The sequence below is a fragment of the Danaus plexippus genome, chromosome 8, assembly GCF_018135715.1.
Source record: "Danaus plexippus chromosome 8, MEX_DaPlex, whole genome shotgun sequence".
Taxonomy (NCBI): Eukaryota; Metazoa; Arthropoda; class Insecta; order Lepidoptera; family Nymphalidae; genus Danaus; species Danaus plexippus.
This window is the reverse complement of record NC_083542.1, coordinates 5338859-5357851: the sequence shown is the minus strand read 5'-3', so window position 1 is coordinate 5357851 and position 18993 is coordinate 5338859. Positions and strand designations below refer to the sequence as shown.

Sequence of the window (18993 nt, the reverse complement as noted above, 5' to 3'; positions counted from 1 at the left end):
AGTGCAATATTTAATGTTAAATATAAATGTGTCTTATGCCGGCGCGCCTAACTGCCGATAAAAGATTTAACGGGTTCACGAGCAAAGACATCAAAACGGCGAACCGCTATGAGTGCCTTAAATTTAGGTTAAGATTACTCAGCTATAAGTACTCTTGATATAAAACGGTTGTAATTAAATAAGACCGAGGGCATTTGAATAAATTTAAAGACGTTTAATTCGGAATATATAAATATTTGATGAAATATAATAAGATGAAAAATTGTTAACACAAAACCGAAAATCAATATAGCGCGAAAAGTAAAAAAATAAAAATAGAACGGCTCTCTTTCAGCTGCATGAATCCGAGCGGAATCTTTAATTGAATATTCTCTTTTGGTGAAACCATCTTATTTTTACCCTTTAAAATAAAATATAGGCTGGAAGCGAAACATGTAAATTTTATCGTGTCTGGGAGACAGTCCGACGGGATTGCCTCGGATTTTTTTTTTCCATAGACAAGGTAAAATAAGAAAGTTGGCTCGTATTTCCCGCTAAAAGTTCCCTTATTGCTATGTTCGTTGAAATACTTTTGTGACTTACGGAGCGAGTTACAAAAGAATGGCGTATTATAGGGGGCGGTCAGTAGTAACAAATCATGCCAGTTGATATAAGAATTTATCGTACGTAAAAACAATCTTGTTAAAACAAAGAAAATTTTATTGAATTACCGACCTTCGGCTGTAATAAACATATACTATTTAAATAACAAACAAAAATTATATTCCCAATAATAAGAAATAATTCCCACAATTCTTGTGAAAAATATCAACAGCTAGCATTGATATATATTGTTAGGTTTCTGCCCGGTATTTTGCATAATTAAATCATATTACCAAGATAAATCAGGAGAGGGTCGTTCAAATGCTTTGATTAAATTAAAAATTCAGCTTATAACATTACTCGCATATTTTTTTACGATACCCGACACATAATTTTAATCTTTGCCAAATCTACCTCGCACCAAAACCACATTTGCGTGTGTAATATGAAAAATAAGAAATTAGGATAACATAATGTAATATCATTTACAAAACAAAGGAATAAAATATTTTAATTCCATACCTGGTGACTAAAGAAATTTTATAATAGAGAGAACTCCGTAATGAAATACGGCATAAATATAGATGACGGTGGAACTGAGCTAGGTCGCTTCGTGTAGAGCCTTTCACTATGATAATATTACTAAACCACTTCATAAAAAACACGACGGATTAAAATTACGTTCGAATTTATTATTTCAGAAAGATTTAAATATTTTTTGATTAGATGGTTAAGAGAAATGCATTCAGTTTAGTAAACAAGATACCTGATTAATGTTAAACAATAGAAATAACACTTTTCTGGCTTAAAAAAGAATCGAGTCGTTATATTTTATTAACTGTATAAGTATCAAAGATAGCGAAGATTGATCAGTGTAAAAGATATCTGAGTTTACGATATATACTGTGGGGTGTTTCGGAGCGTCTGTACCTGTTCTCCTAATTGGCTTCTAAAGACAAAGTGCCGGAACACGCCAGATTTCATCTAATGCTTACGGTACTTCGGTGCTGTTCATCTATATGTAAGATAGCTAGTGTGAAACATCAAGACACGGAGAACAGAATAATTAATAGTATTCTATACACATAATTTCATTTAACTCAATAATGCACCACTAATTTCACGATATAACATGTGACTTTTTTAAAATAAGATTGTTCAGAATCTTAAGCAATAAGAGTTTAAATAATGTCAAAATTTAGAGTCGATATATTCATTTCGAAAATGGAAAAGTTATTTAGGCCTATTCTATTTATAGCAGGGTTTGGTTGGATATATAATAACTACATTTGTCTTAAGGTTTCCCTTAAATGTTTTATATAGAAGTCATGAACAAATACAGTGATAGACGAAAGCGAATCCAAGAGTCATAAAATGGAGGCTAACATTGCCAGTAATATGATTTAACAAATTACAGCATATTCGGGATTAAAACAGACGCTGGCCAATAATTGTAACGTAATAATGTGTTATTTAATATGGCCTACGTCGGCCGATTGTGCCAACAATGAACACGGCTTCCGATATAACAGCTGGCTCTGTTACACAAAACACACATTACAAATATTGTATATTCATTGATGGTAAATTAATGCATTTGATGTTATTATGTTTATTTATATATGTGAAAGTTTCTATGATAGACTTAAATCGTCTTTCATAAATATTCTAATCTTGTTATAAGTTATATAAAAACTATAATGATTTCGAAGAAATGCTGCACTGTTTCTTAATTTTATTTTATCTGTTGTAAAATATTTTTTATGAAACTTAAAGTAGTAAAGATATATATTTTTAATTACTGTTATATATATAATTTACATACATACAATCATTTGAAACAACTATTTTCTTTCTTTCTTAATATAAATATGTGATTTTTAGAAGCTTTAAAAATATATTTACAATGAGTAACCGCATAATGAAAGTTTCATTCTATAGTACTACCATTGTCTATATTGAAATCATGATAGCCCTAATAATTTCGCTCTGTAACAAAATTCCATATTCAACAATCATGATGTTTACCTTCATAATGGATTCACGCCACACTCCGGAAACTGCAGCTGATTCAATTGTTATGATTTTGTTTACTTTCAAACAGCGACGGATATAGTATGACTTTTTATTTACATTGAAATACACTAAATACTACATTTAAGTAATGATCTCATAAGATGCATCTACCTTTGTTGTACCTATATAAATTTACGAAAACGTATAGAAAATTGTGTGTATATATTATGGATCAGAAAGCGAAAGCAATTTGAAATCTCAAGTTTAATGGGGTCTACAATCTATATATAAATATATCCTAGATATTATATTGATCTACATGATCTTTCTTTTAGGCCGTTTTATGACCAATAAGCCTTTTATAGCTATAATAAAGGCGGACTTTATCGAAACAATCAAACAGGAAAATTGTGCGTTACCCAACAAAAAGAATCAGATTCGGATCAGTAAGGCGGTAATTTGATTCAAAGTAACACTGAAGGCCATTTCCGACTTAATGAACAAAATCATCTACTAACATTTGTAAAACGATGAATTTTAAAACAGATATTTTAAAAGGAATGTTAACTTTAACGTTCTTGAAACTAGTCATCAAGTATTTATAACTAAATTAGTACCTTAAATAACGGTTCTTGCCCGAGCAAACTCCCACAGCCGAACAAATAATTCCCAGCGCTAAATTTGCGAGTGGAAAATAAAACCGGTAAGACCAACTAAAATAGTGCTACAATTTCTAAAAGCCGAAATCTCAGTTCTTTTATTGCGGCCAAAGTGAATCAAAATGCGAGGAACATAAAACGTGTATCTGCCAAGCTTCGGTAGACACGTTGGAGTCGGCTGCGAAAATTGGATCCCATGGGATTTAGCGAGACGCCTTACGCAAACGCTCGCATCTACGGCCTCAACCGTTTACTTTGACGGGTAAAATATTCACAGTCCTTGTCGAATATTGGTGGCGTCTGGAAGAGTTGATTTTAGAGTACCAACGTTCCAGGTAGCAAAATCTTCTCCAAAATATAAATGGTAACTTTTTTAATGTCATGCTATTGATAGTCAATATTATATATAATAATAAATTACTGCAAGACTATATAAAATTGTAAACAATCATATAGAGGAATGAGTGTTGCATGATTTGCTATTGAATATCATCGATGGGGTTCTGAGGCCAGGCACTAAAGACAACGTTAGATTAAACAAAGCAAGTACGTGTTTATCGTTACTCACAAGTCTCTCTAGGGAAAATCACTGAGGGGAAAGAGGAGCAGTGACTGTAATGTTATGTTAATGTTATCAAGACAAGTAAACAAAAAGTTAATTCTAAGTATAGGTACTCTAATTGTATACAAGGAATAAAAATTATTAAAAGTGTAAAACTGTTAATTATACAAGATTAATCGGATGTTTAGAAAATATCAAGCAAATTGCTTATAAAATTTAAGCCTTTGTATGTTATGTTATGTAAAGTAAAATGTTGATGATTCCGCGAATATCCATTACATAGCTTTTGAGTGAAAAATAACATCCGTATATCTAGTTTCGCAAAAAATTATATTGAATTAAGGGTGCCGTTCTTTATCAGTATAAATATAGGAAGAATGCTGTAGTCAGCTTTCGAGAAGACATTCTGTATTTTTCATACCGAGTTAAGATCGATTTTCTACTTCACATAGAATTTCGATAGTTTCAGACCCGAGTAATCAGACTAGTCTCAGGTACGTTGATACATAATTGGGTCGAACCCAACAAACACGAATCTGACTCCCTGAAGGAGACCTTTTTTAATAATTCTGATTCTAGCCTTAAACTATTTTCCTCTCAATTAGAACTTAAAAAAACGGCAAGTAAACAATTGATTCAATGATAATGTTGTAGTTGTTTCACATATTCTATCTCTAGAATACTTAAATACTTTTAACGGCGTATCATATTCTAAAAATGTAAAACAGAAACATTTATGTCACTTTCAAACTCCGCGTATAAGTCTGACGTCTAAATTCAAGGGGAATACCAAAGTTGAATTGAGTTGAACCGAAATGTATTTTATTATTTATTATTCACGCGATGAAAACTGGAAAGTAGGATAAACCGTCAACATATACGTGACTGAGCTTGTTGGTACATCTCATTGTGGTGTCTTTATGCTTTATTCACATCCGTACGTGGTAGACGTATACAAACGAAAACGTCAAAAACAAAAAGATCCAATTTTGTTACAATAAAATTTTTACAAACATATAAAAAAATCACTTTAACATTCACAACCTGAAGGTGAACTGAGGACGTTTGTACTTTAATTTATTCAACACCTTTCGAAGGCTCTATCTATACCACTTATTTCAATACTCCTTAGATAAAGCGTGACTTCAGGGAGAATGCGAGGACAAATACTTTGTAGTGTTGTAGATGTGGCTGAAGATGTTCTGTCACGTTAAAGACTGTAAGGAGGTAGGAAGAAACCGAAGAAATAAGACAAAGATAGAACAATAGAGGGGTAATGCTAATCACATGAGATTATCACACTATATCTAAAACTATAGCTGCATCAGTTAATTTACACTTGACTTATCTGAGACTAAAAGTTTCGATCTAACCTTAAGCCTAAGACTCTGCCACCTACTTGGCCAATTTTGTTACACCAATAGCAAATACTATACGTCAGGTGATAATTAAGACCCTGACAACCTCAATGTGAGTTCAAAGAACATGTAATATTACAAAGACTGGAGACAACGCACCATAAATTGAATTTACGCCTACCCTCAATATCGTCTACAGAACTCGCTTTTAGTTATGTATAGCAAATTTATATGTACTTTTAGTCACGACTAGAATAATATCACAACTGAGAATTTTATCAAGTGGCAAGGTAAACTGCAAAATGTTTAGAGTAGTAAAAACATTTTTTTGGTTTAAATAATCAGTCTTGGTTATAATTATTCTATTCGTATAAAATTTAAATAATTTATTTGACGTTTATATTGTTTGATAGTAAGTTTTAAAACATTAACTTAATACATATCTGTTGCAGTTGCATCATTAACTTATGTCGACTGTTCCCAATATCAGAATATCATTGAAATTCGATATACTGATAAACGAATGCTTACGTCATTCATTTCCTCGAGCGTGTACACAATGCTACAATAACTCGGTAACAGCTGTAATTTTAATGATAATTAATTATTACGCACAAGCGGCGTACATAATTAAAATAGTATGCTAATTTACTATAAAAGCAATCTTTACCTACGGAAGAATTTGTTCATTTATTTAACATATAGAATGTTATTTCAATATCTCAATTGCAGCTGGTATTTGTCATAATCGTCTCTTTGATTTATAAGGACGTGAAATGTAGTGTATTATGTTGAATTGTATGAAATGATTGCTATTCTAAGCTTAATCAATCTCGTGGCTGACATCTACGTCTTTATAGATTGAGTGGAGCTTAGACGCAAAGAGAACGTGTTATTTCGAATAGGGTCACGATATTTATAGGCAGTATACCACTGGGCGTTAAAACTTTTACTTTGATCTCTTCACGACTAAGTGCAATGTTAATAACATAAATTGCTTTGAAGTCATTAAGTATAATTTTAAATGACAGTTGTTTTTTTTTTTAAGTGTTATATCAATATATGTTCAGTTATAATAATAGAAATCATATTGTGAAATAGTCCTTACAAACGAGATTCCTGTTATGAGACAAGTAAACAAACCTTATGCCATTGCCTCAGTTTATGCACAACTAAAATAACGGTGCATGCAAAAGCGAGGAGTGAAGTAGGTCTTTATGTTTTGGATGCTCAATTTTAGTCACCTCTCTGATTTTGAACTTTAAAACTGTATCTAACGGAAGCCTTTGGGATAACGGAGTCAGTGCGCGACATTACGACCTTTTAATGGCCTTAGTTTACAGAGAATCTATGTTAACAACAATGCCATTGTTGAAAGTTACAATAAGCCAACGCTTTCCACATTTATAAAAATATTTTAGCTTACCATAGTATATAAATGGAACGTACCTGAAACAAACAAAATATGATTTTAAAAATCTAAGATATTATTTGCTTTCTTAAACTAATTTTATAAATGTTGAGATAATAAATCAATTAAGAAGAACCTGGCTACTTCTAATTGTCAAAGAAGAAAAATGTTTATCTTTTATAAATTATAAACGCCTTGAAAATATAGTCATTGAAAATATAGTTTTGTTCAGACATATTTTTCAAATAAATTTGAGATCTATAAAATTCTGAATCATAAAAAATACTTATATAAAATCACCAACAATCTGATAACAAGTCTCTATGATTTCATAATGTCATATTAAGTTTACAGTACTAGTTCATCAAAATTACTTAACCGCAATCGTAATGAGCGTTCAATTTGATTTTGCTATTTATACACCACTGAGAGCCGGCCTATTTTTAATCACAGCGAATGTAATAATTAACAAAAAATTCGGATGATGTAATTTTCGCTCACCGAGTCTATATTTTATTTATAAAAATGCATTTGTTATGTTCTGACATCATTCTTGGCGTTTTTTGCAATAACTGAATAATTTCTTATTAAATGCATTTTAATTTAAAAAAAAATTACGCATTTTTAAATTTATATTTTTTAATATAATAAATAAGTAACCTTTATAATGTACGGGTATACTAATGGTAACAATGCAAATGGTTCCCACGTAAGTCTCTATCTACCCACTGGTGAATATAATGCCATAAGCTAAACATAAAATTAAGGACCGACTTGAAATTGTTACCGAATGTTTTTTAGCCATATTCAAATTATACCAGAATGGTTCCCAAGAAGGCAGCAATTTTGGTAATTCTACGTGAAACTGGTCTCAGATTTAATGTGATTGAATGCTCTCACTTTTACAATTCTTGAATGTGCATTCTTAGTGACGCTTTCTCACGGTACACGTTTCACGCTCCGGGACGCTTCGTATTTGCGATATTGTAATGGAATAGACATTCAATGAAACTTGTTGAAATCAAAGGTAGTGACGGACTGTTTTGTTCTACATGTAATAAAGGCGCTTATAAACTATAACTATTATAAAACGAGACTATTGGTTTCTTGATTCATACTTGGTTGTCAGAAATTTATGATAAGCAATGATTATCTGTGATTTGGCGTAAAAGATAATCTGATTATTTATTTATATAGTGACTTTGAATTGTGACGTAATTTTTAATTGGTAGCTATATGGCTTTATGACCCTAAGTAAACCTGGTTAAGTAAGTAATGATATAAACAGTGATCATAAACACGATGAGGTCATTGACAGAGGCGTCGATGCGGGCTCCGTTGGGTTTGGATGGATTGTATCTGACTATAATTTAATTCTACATTGAAATAGATACAGATATTAATTAAGTTTACAGTCGAATTGACTGTATATAATACAACCACATTTAAAAATTTCTAAAGGCCTAGAACATAGATATGTTTATGAACATTGATAATTAAATTTTACTCCGAACTTTTTATTTAAAACGGAATACATTTTATAGATTGTATCATAATAAAGTTGTATAGTGACACCTATGTATATAATTTATTTAATTTCAATATACTCGTATATATTGGTAATAATTTTATAAATCACTAGAATACGGATAACATAAAATGAAGACTGATGTACTTATTTGTAATTAACAGAAGTCAGTTTCAGTATAATTTACAGAACAGTTATATTTTACTATGGAATGAATGGGCCGTGAAGATAAATCAGATTATTAAATTAATAATTGTATGCTTCTGTTAAACATATATAATTTTATATGAAAGTAAAACGTACGATATCTGCATTTTAATACATTTAACGATCCAAGATTTTCTCTATTTAGTATTGAATCAAATGTAATACATATGAGTAACTATTCCGATAATCAACCTCATTTCTAAGGACTAAATAAGTTAAAACATATTGCGCAAACAGTAGGCATAGATGATTTACTCAGCGTCCTGTTGACGACACTGCGTCGTTACAACGAGTTATGGCTTCAAACATGGAATGAGGAATAGGCGATTTACGATTTGGTAATACACATGTAGTAAGTGTAGGAAATCAGTGGAACATTTCGCAATATTCCATTTATATTAATCAATAATTTTCTAACACTCTTAACAAGCATTAATTACGCTGAAAATGTTATACTTTTGTATAATTTTTATCTAATAGATCAACCTGGGCAGTAGAGCTCAAAAAACGGAGCGTAATTCGTTACAGTTACTAGATATTTTCACTCCGAAATTTTATGTCACACTTACGTAATGAAGACAATATATTGGTTTAGCAGTCGGTAGCTTTTTTTAAAAAATTGCTTTAATGATTCTTTTAGACACAAGTTTAAGTTATTTAGCCTTGCAAGGATAACTTGCTTACAAAGAGAATACATTATAACTCTAGTTCTTAAAGGCTATAATTTTTTATACAAAACAACTTTCGTATTATTTAAATAGTGTTATTATTATTTAAAATATATATTCTAATATTTTTTTGACTTACTGCATTCCAAACAAATAAATATGGCCTTCAAAAACTTTTTAGACCTTAAGGCTGTCCTGCAAATTTTAACAAAAAATAAGTTAGGTCAGACAACACATGTTATATATTACATTGTACGTTCTCATATCTAGAAGGTTTCCAATGTTTTATAATACGTAAAGTTATACATCCGGAGAACAAAGACCAATGAAGCTATAGAGAAGGGAAGGGGCCTTGTTTCCATCGTTCCCACGAATCATGAAGCCTGTATCTCTATCCCATTCATTAACAATATTTTTGTAGTTCGATAGAATGGGACAAAGACAATATATGATTTGTTGGAATTTCTATTAACTGAAAATAACGTTTATTGTAAGAAAATACCTTTAAATACACCACACAGGTGCTTTAGATACCCTCTCATTGGACATATAAAAGTTTCAATGCTAGTTACAGCGACATACGCAAGTGAATCTTTTGATATAAGCAGGTAGGATTCTATTGTTATTTAACAATACATATTCGAGAACCAAAGTCCCAATTTTATGATCTACACTAGAGTTTGACAAAAACTTATACCGACTCGAAGAATTTAAATGATTTAATTTTAAAATATAACTCACGAGAAATTGGATTATTAGCAAACTAATATCGTCTTCTTGTATTTCACTAATATTATAAAGTTTACGTTTTCTTCGTATGTTACTCAGTCAATACCTCGAACATCACCCAACTTTTTTGATAAAATTTTGGACAAACACAGCTATTATAGCTATGTCATAATACATTCGATAGATTTTATTTTAAAAAGTTCTCACGTAACTCCCGTTAATATTTATGAAGATTATAGAAAGAAAATAAATTTCAAGGTAATATTCTAAACGAATAATAATTAGAATAAATAGAAAACGGTGTAAATCAAATCGATAAAATGACTTGTGAAAGCTCGATACTTTATAAAGTAATTAACATTAAAATAGGCCACACGTCTCAGAACAAACCAATGAAGCTTGGAACTTCAATGAAATCTCATTTTGAATAAGGTTATTGTTACGTCTTAACTTTAGAGGGAGGCAATTCTATAGCAGGTAAAGGCCCCTTTTCAAACAGCCAAACTGACACACGTGTTTTCAATATAATAAATCAACGTATCTTCTTTTGTTGAGTTAGTGATGTAGACGATGCATGTGACTACTGTATATAACGAGTATTATTCAATTGAATAAACCGTTCCATTAGCGATTGTTAGATAAACTAAATTCTCACTTCACGCGATCTACATTTTGCAATAAATGTTATATTAATTAATGACTTATATAATTTATTTTCCATTGATTTCTTTGTGTTAATTTAAGAATACTTTATCATAAAATGACAATAGATTTAAATAGCTGTTAAATTATGACATGATATTATGTAACAGACATCTAAAATTAATGCCACAAGATAATAAAAGTAGCAAAAACTGTATGATTCAAAGCACCCCACATTAAGATCGCTTTGTTATTCCTATGAAAACCAGTTTCTTGAAAAAAAAAACGCGTTAAGCTGACCTGCGTACCCGCAATTGTGTGCGGGTGAACGTCCGTATTGGTGTGTGAGAGTGTGCGTAATAACCTGTTCACTGAATGAAGTGCTACTTTCTATCGGTTGGCACTAAATTTATGATATGAATGCAGTTAGTTGCATGCAGCTTTTGATTCAGTTTGCAATATTTTTAACTACGAGACAGCATCTTGTCTTCTAATAAAGTCACTACAAAAATATAATTTAATTAACAACCTTTTACAACATGCATATTATTATTACCTGCTATTGTTTTAATAAACAAATGTCAGTTAAAATATGCAGTGAGTTTCTTTATTATAAATACTAAACTAACAATCATATATTTTCAATCACAAATATTTATGTCCAATCCCTGACAAGATTTAGTGGCATTCAAGAAAAATAGAGGCCAGGAATAAAATTTGGACTGCGGTTAGAGAATTGGGAATAACAAACATGCTCGAAGTTCGACCTTCATTTTGTATTAAAGTATATTTGTTGATACACTTTCAAATTTAATAATATTGTGTCTAGTTCAATACAGTATAAGGTATATTATTAAAGATTAATAAATATTAATTTAATAAGTCCAACTTATTATTCCAGACGGTCGGATGTTTTCGGTAACAAAAGCACAATAACAAATCCTTGCTAATAGATCATGAGCTCGGGGCTGTTATAACAGAGCAAACAACTGCTAAACTTTCCTAACTATTGATTATTAAATTGAAATAGAAAGCTTGCTATCTACTTGATACTCACAAACACCCCGAGACAAAGGCAACGCATTAGGACTATAACAAAATACTTTTTGTTTCATGATAAGTTGCTAGCAGTTTCTCATACTTGATAAGCCCGAAAGCGACCTCCTTTGTGAATACACAAAAACTTCGTTATATAATATTTTAAAACACACAATTATTTTTATATAAATACGTCGCGTGCCTTTAATGGTCTTTTATTTGTGGATGAAGGGTGCGAATCTTAGGGCTGAGCTGTCGCCCCATTAGAACTTTTAACAATACATAGTTAAGCGTGCTATTATGGGGATAATTATAAACATATATTATATATCTGACTTTTTGCATAATTTCTCTATGCCATACCGATAGATTTATACTTTCCGATTTTTCAGCACGCGTAATACGAACAAAAGATATAAAATACGATAATGTAAATCATTAATAAATGATAAATCACTTTCCTGTGTACAAATTACTTATAGAAGTGACATTAAGAATTCCGAATACACTTAGATATTTAAAACTCACCAAAGTTAATTAATTCGGAACGCTTGCGGTTAAGTAGCAATCGATACAAGAATGGAGGTTTACATCCCGACGAGCCAATCGCTCATTCCTCGTTCATCCTCTTAAATATTTTTGTTTAGTTTTATAAATCGAGTTAAAAATAATGAAAAAAATTTTAGGAAAGCTCCTTTACGTCCAGAAACCCATTGAATTCATTATTCTGAGATAAAAATGAAACGATTTTTAACAGACGTCATTAATAACACAATCACAAGCCGCGTAAATACAATAAAGAGAAAATGTTGAATAGGGAATTTTCGGAATGGCTGGGAAATTGGAAAATTAAATAAAAGTATCGTTAAGGGCCATTGGATAAACAATAGCTGTAATTTGTATTCCCGTGCACTACATTTAGATAATTCGTCCCCCACAGATAATAATTCAAACATAAATCATTCCTGACATCACAATACTCTATGGGAGGTTCGTTATGCGTGTGAACGGGTGCTAGAAATAATAGAAAGCAATTAAATATTTACCCCAAAAATACACTTATAAATTTGAATTCCTTTCATAAAAATGTCGAGTTTCTAAATTAAATTTTCAAGTGTATGAAATATTTCAGTTTAATATCCAATCACAATAAGCGGACGTTCACAATTATAAGTCGATTGTAAAGGCCGCGGGCACATAACGGGTCATATATCAATGCTTTGTTGTATTACATAGTACATACATACCAACTGGAGATCGCAATTTAATATTCCCTTTGATTTGTAAACAAATGTCCAGTAAGCCGTTTTGTCGAATGAATATCAATGAATTTGACAATCTTTTGAATTGCGATTTAACAATGTTTGAAAGCAGTCATGTATATATTTAAATTGCAAGATTAAGACAAATGATAACATTTTGATATTTAATCGATATCTTAAAACTACATACATATAATATGATAGCGAATAAAATTTTAAGCAATTAACATTTCCAACGCTATAAAACTCTACTACTCTTAGATTATAAAACAATATCTGTTAGACAAAAACGTATGTTAGTATAATCATTTTAGAAAATACCTATATTAAATGCTAGTACACATCAATGGTATTCAGAATAATGTCTTTCGAATTCCCTTTATGAAGTTCAAAAGGATTTCGTTTACGTTTTATTTATGACTGATTTATCGTTTATACATATTTATGATTTCTATTCTTCATTCAGTAGTACTGTATCAGGCTTTATTTCTTCACTTTTGTATTCATGTTTTAAATGTAATCTAAACATACTAGTGCAAAAACGATTTACTTATTTGAGTATTAAAATTACTTATGAAGTCAAGTACAAAAGGAGCCATAAAATACATAAAATATTCAAAATCGACGATTATCCTTGACCTTTTTAATCATTAACCGTATTTTTTGTGAAGAAATAACTTGGTAAGTGTCTTAACAATCGTACATTAGGATTGCAAGTGTAAAAACGATATCAGCATTTCGTAATAGGAACAAATTGCACACGTCAAATTGTAATCGGTATGAGGTGCGGTTTGGTCGTAAATAATGTATGTTATGTCATACGAATATCTTCCTAATAGTAATGACTATACAGATGATATTAGAGTGAATGGAATTTCAATGCAAAGTGCGCACTCAAGCAATCACAACGAGGTCACAAATCTAAATATCAAGCAGCCGGATTCTTTCCAGTATCCTGTAGAACATTGTCAATGTATTTCATAAATACGCAGTCTTAAATCGTTCCTTTACAAATAAAATAGAAATACAAAACAATACTGTAGTAACAAAATAACTGAATATCATACAAAACAAATGATTTATAAAGAGCATAGCATTATGTTGGTATGATCAACAAAAGACATTTATCGCAACCTTACTTATATATTTTTGAGAGTATACTATCATAGATTTTGTAACTGTTTCACATTCAAAAATGTCACATAAAACAAATACCTACTTCGGTTCAAAGTTCTTGATCGTCACAGCCGCTGGTCTACGCCTGAAACCATCGCCGGCCGCTCATTAGCGTTCAACAATCATTTAAATAACGACTTGCGAATAGAGAAAGACAACGAAATATCTCTTAATGGCACATCCAATTTGCGTTGATAAAAAAGCTTAAGTATTTCATAATGCCCCACTTTATATCTCACATTAGTAACCCGGTCGGAATCCACTACGCTCTTTAGGTTTTGTCAATACTTAGATAACAAACGAAAGTGTTAAAACGTATTGTGTGACGCAATCTTGAATAATACAAAAACTATTTCAAACTGCGTCTGTAGAAACTAATTACACAATGCAGCATGATAACAAATATAAAGTACCTAACATTTAAATATTCTTCTGTATTAAATAACTCTATTTATATTTTACCTTTTATTATAACTCGTTCGTAACATACTCCTTGAGGTAAACCGCGAGTAACTGTTTACATGCAGTTAGAAACAGAAATAATTATGTAACTCCAGAAAATTATTATAATAAGTAATAAACGTCGCAATACTTAGTTTCATTCAAGACATGTGCGAGGTATAATGAGGAGAAGAAATATATAGATTTATTGAATAATTTTTCTCATAACGGTGAAAAAAATAACAATTCGATATACATAAATGCAAGCTTTCAGAATAATAACAATAACATTTCATGCTTACATGTATATTATATAATTATGTATAGATTATGTACATGTACATAATCTATAGAATTCTTTATTAAATTGACTTAAATATCACTTACCTAAGATCCCTTTTATTTTCAATAATGTACACATCGCATGACACAGTACAACGACTCTAGGACGTTTATCAAGCGATGCAATGAAACATACGTTTTCTTTGCGTGTCACACACTATTACTGGGAGAATATTAAATGAGAGATGTTCACTTCAATAAACAACAATGAAGTGTGGCAAATGATATAAAAATATCTTAGTGATTATGTTTGCTTTGAAGTATTCACGTTTATTGCCTTGACGTGGTCCCAAAATTAACTCGTTAATGGCCACGGAATAGTAAATTTGATGCTCGCTTTGGGATTTATAATATTCCTTGTCCAATTAATTTCGTACACAAGCTTGAATAGTTTAACGCTCTTTGTTGTTCATGTGCGTCTAAAATACCGTTTACTTTATAATTAGAAATGTATGTCTATAGACTATAGTACTTTTAAGAATAAGTTTTAATACCTACACTTATAGATGTAAATATAAACATAGATTCTTAATGACAATACTTCATTTTAAGAAATGAACAATTCAAACTTCAAAGGAATTTAAACGTAACTTTATTCTAAGGTACTCACTGTAGAAAATTAAAAAGACTAATCTTTTGTAAACGAAACGCTCAAAGTAATACTAGTTATTTCCATTTAATCACTATTACTACACGATTTTTGAAGATTCTTGATTATAATATGTACTTAAATATAATAATATATATTCGAAAACTATTTTACATCACTTTTTATTATAAGTCTTACTTAATTTCTCTTCAGCACGAATAATTTACGCTATCTTTGTTACAAAACACACTTTTTTGAAATAATTGTAATATTTCGTTAATATCACTATCAAAGTATTATAAGCCATTACTGCAATAGCATTGATAAAAAACCGTTACACGTTACAAATTACTATTGCATATTGAAAAAATATTATGAAGTATATTGGAGATTTAAAGGAAATACATTTTTGTATGGATACATCTAAAAATTTTAAAATAATTTGATACAATGATTGAGTGAATAGTTATGAAGTATTTTAGGTACGCAGTGCCATGGACAGTTAGACAATACTCGTAAATTGGATTCCTAGTGCCCTGAGGATGGCGCTCTCGTAATTGGCTCCGAATTACGAGACCGGAGCAATCTTGCTCAGATTCAAACCGCATGCAACGAAAAATGACAATAAGAAAAAATATCACAGCACGTGTGGGAAATCTAACAGGAAATATTAACTAGTGCTTGAGATCTACTGCTATAGTGGAAAGCGGTTGTGTAATGCTCATTTAACATTTCCTGTTGTAAAATCGTATAATAATGTCCTCGGTGTTGTTGTTATAAGATAACGTACATACTCGCTTAAATTTTTTGTATCCGTATTTCTATCGAAATCTTTATATATCTTTTTGAGAAAAAATCGGTCACAAAAAATTTTGGGATTTGGCACAGTCACTGTTTATATAGTCCAGTGCAAGGAAACCCAGATAATAAAACGATGCTTTACAACGATAAGGATTACATAAATATTTCTATAGCGTAGGTATTTGATAATTGCAATATTATATCTAATAATATTTTTTTATATTATATTTGGATTTTCAAGAAAATACTTCCGTGGCTTAGAAATAAATATAAAGTTTTAAGTAATTTATGCTGGTGATATTCAACTATTAATCCACTTAAGGTACAAGTTAAGTTTCCGATAGAAAACATTTTCTGGTGGCTTTGGCGCTAGTCCCGACCATTAGGATGTTGGCAGAGTGCCAACATAGTCCGAGGTGCGAGTATATTTGTACATTTAACATTCAAGGAAGTGAAGTCTCGGAATAGAAGCACATGGAATGATGAACCGGTTTCGATAAATAAACTGAGCATATAGCTTTAAAGAAAAAATAAGCGTAATTGGATAACTCCAAAGTATTTTTTTTTCAAAGTAATTAGTTCAGTCAAGCGATCCTTGTTAACTCTGATTTGTGAAAAGTATTAATAACTAATGTAATATTTACACAAATAATATTTTTTAACAACTAAATTTGGTCTTGACTATATTATAAAAGGTAAAAAAAATAAATGAGCAAAGAAACCATGTTTGTCAATGAACAAAATACAGGTAAAAGTTTTGTCATTATTCACAAAAAAATTCAATATGTTTGACTAACAAACAGACAGCTACACAACAGCGATTACCTGTAGAGGCCATGTTTTCCGTACATATAAATACTTTGATTTATAACACTTTTTTTTTTAAATAGTACCTATTAAAGTATTAATTTTAAATAACTGAAAAACATTAGTATTTACGGACAAGTTAGAGGGGCATGAACGTTTACAGCCAACATCTTGCGCCATTTTGAAGAGGCCAATATTTTATTACATAGCGAATATGCTGTCAGAGCGCTAAAAATGTAATTCCTTTTTGTTAAACAAAAAATTGGATATTACAAAAATCTTCCTCATGTGACATACTGACAAATGCTGTCCATTTTATATTTAAATAAAATATGTGACAATTTTTTATCAGTATTATTAGCAATTCCCGGATAAAACTATCAAAAATATTGCTTTTTTTTTCATAGAGCGGTGGAGTTGGAAGTGCTCGTTTAGAGTCTATGGCATAGAGACACACATCCATTCTGTGTCAGAAGAGCAACCTACACGGACCTTGGCTCAAATAAGAACATTGCAGTTAAGACTATACTTGACCAACTTATAAACTAAACTACTTTACCTTATAAACAATCATTTAATGTTTATTTAAGAGTAATAATTCTTTACTGTCCCTTTAAAATTCGAAAAATAATTGTGAGTTCGATCGAGTAAATAAAATAAATTGCAAAAACATTAAACATATAACTTAACAGTATATCAAAGCGTTGAATTCTGAATGGCTCAAATGTAAGTATCTAAGAGTTATGCTCTCATAGATACTTACATTTTAACATAAAATCTAACATCTGTTGTAAACAAGTGTACTAAAAACGTTGTTCTACTTTCCTCGTCTGTCGCGATTCACTTGGGTTTATAGAAATGAAAGCAAAAACATGTATCGAGTGTTTGATGAATTTCACACGAACTGAATTAGTTAAAATAAAGGTTAAATAATTCCAAATTAAATTTATATTTCATTTGGAATTATTTTGTAATACATTAACAGAGAGAATTCGGAAGCAATATGTTCTTGAATGTTAATGAAGATTAATAATTGTTTCCTTATTAAAAATAAATCTGTTTCCGAACTTAAATATCATTTAGAATATATTGATTTATATCTCAGGATTTTTAAAATCAACGTTTATATGTTTGTCTTCTATATTTAAAAAGTTGCTGATCTGATTGTTAAGAAATTTTAGTATGTATGGGTTACATGATAGACTTGTTAATCTAAATAAAACGATATTTTATAATCAAACTCTTTTCTATTCAGTATTATAAATAAAAATATTTCCTTTTCATTAATTGTCGCTCCATTCATATATTATATTCGACACAATGCTCGCAATTTAAAAAACCATTTACTGTTTCATAAAAGGATGTTAATTAACATTACTTGTTCATTTTCAATGTAACAAACTAACAGAATTATTTAAATTTGAATATAAAACATATTTTCCCTAGTTTATAAATCATAACTCAGTCCAACTATTTTGTGTTGTTATATATATTTATTTATAAATTCTAAAATTTAATATCTTATTGTCCTGATACAGTAGAGTAAACTGTGCCGTGTTTTGAAAATATAATATTAGAGGAGTCGCATATTGCAAAGACATTTTTAAAACTATTGAAGTAACGTTATATTAAATTTTTACAGGTATATTCATATTTCAGATCATAATGAAGACAATCGAAGAGAACCACATCAACTTTATAATGTTTGTCTATTTGTTTGTCTCTTCTTTCGTCACGTCAAATGTATTTTATTTAACTAGAGACAGTCTTTAGAAGTAGTGTGCTGGAAATATTACGTAAAATAAGCAACAATTTTACTGCAGGGGTATGCTTATGTGAATTAATCCCGTTATTTTAATTAGTCAGTGTGTATCAAACCTGTTTCAGTCGAAGACGCCGACAACAGCTAGTATAAAAATGTGTGAAAATATGTTTGTTTAATTCTTACGCTCATTCATTAGACGTCCATCTTAAGATAAGTATACTCGTATAGTCATATTGTCTTGCAAGTTATAAGCAAAAATTATATACTATGTGCCAGTACTCAACGTAAAAGACCAGTTAAAAAAACAGCTTATTTGATCAAATTATTACAAATGTGGTCAAATAGTTATAATACATTTTTTTTTTCTGTAAATATGAACAAAATTAATATAAGTTAGAAAAAAAAAATTT

The 18993-nt window shown here is 30.3% G+C and overlaps 1 protein-coding gene across 1 annotated transcript in view; it reads right to left on the bottom strand.

Annotated features, from left to right (window-relative positions):
* The window catches only part of LOC116772720 (uncharacterized), a 70006-nt gene that overhangs the window by 29899 nt on the left and 21114 nt on the right, over positions 1–18993 (bottom strand). The gene's annotated exons all lie outside the window — the stretch shown is intronic.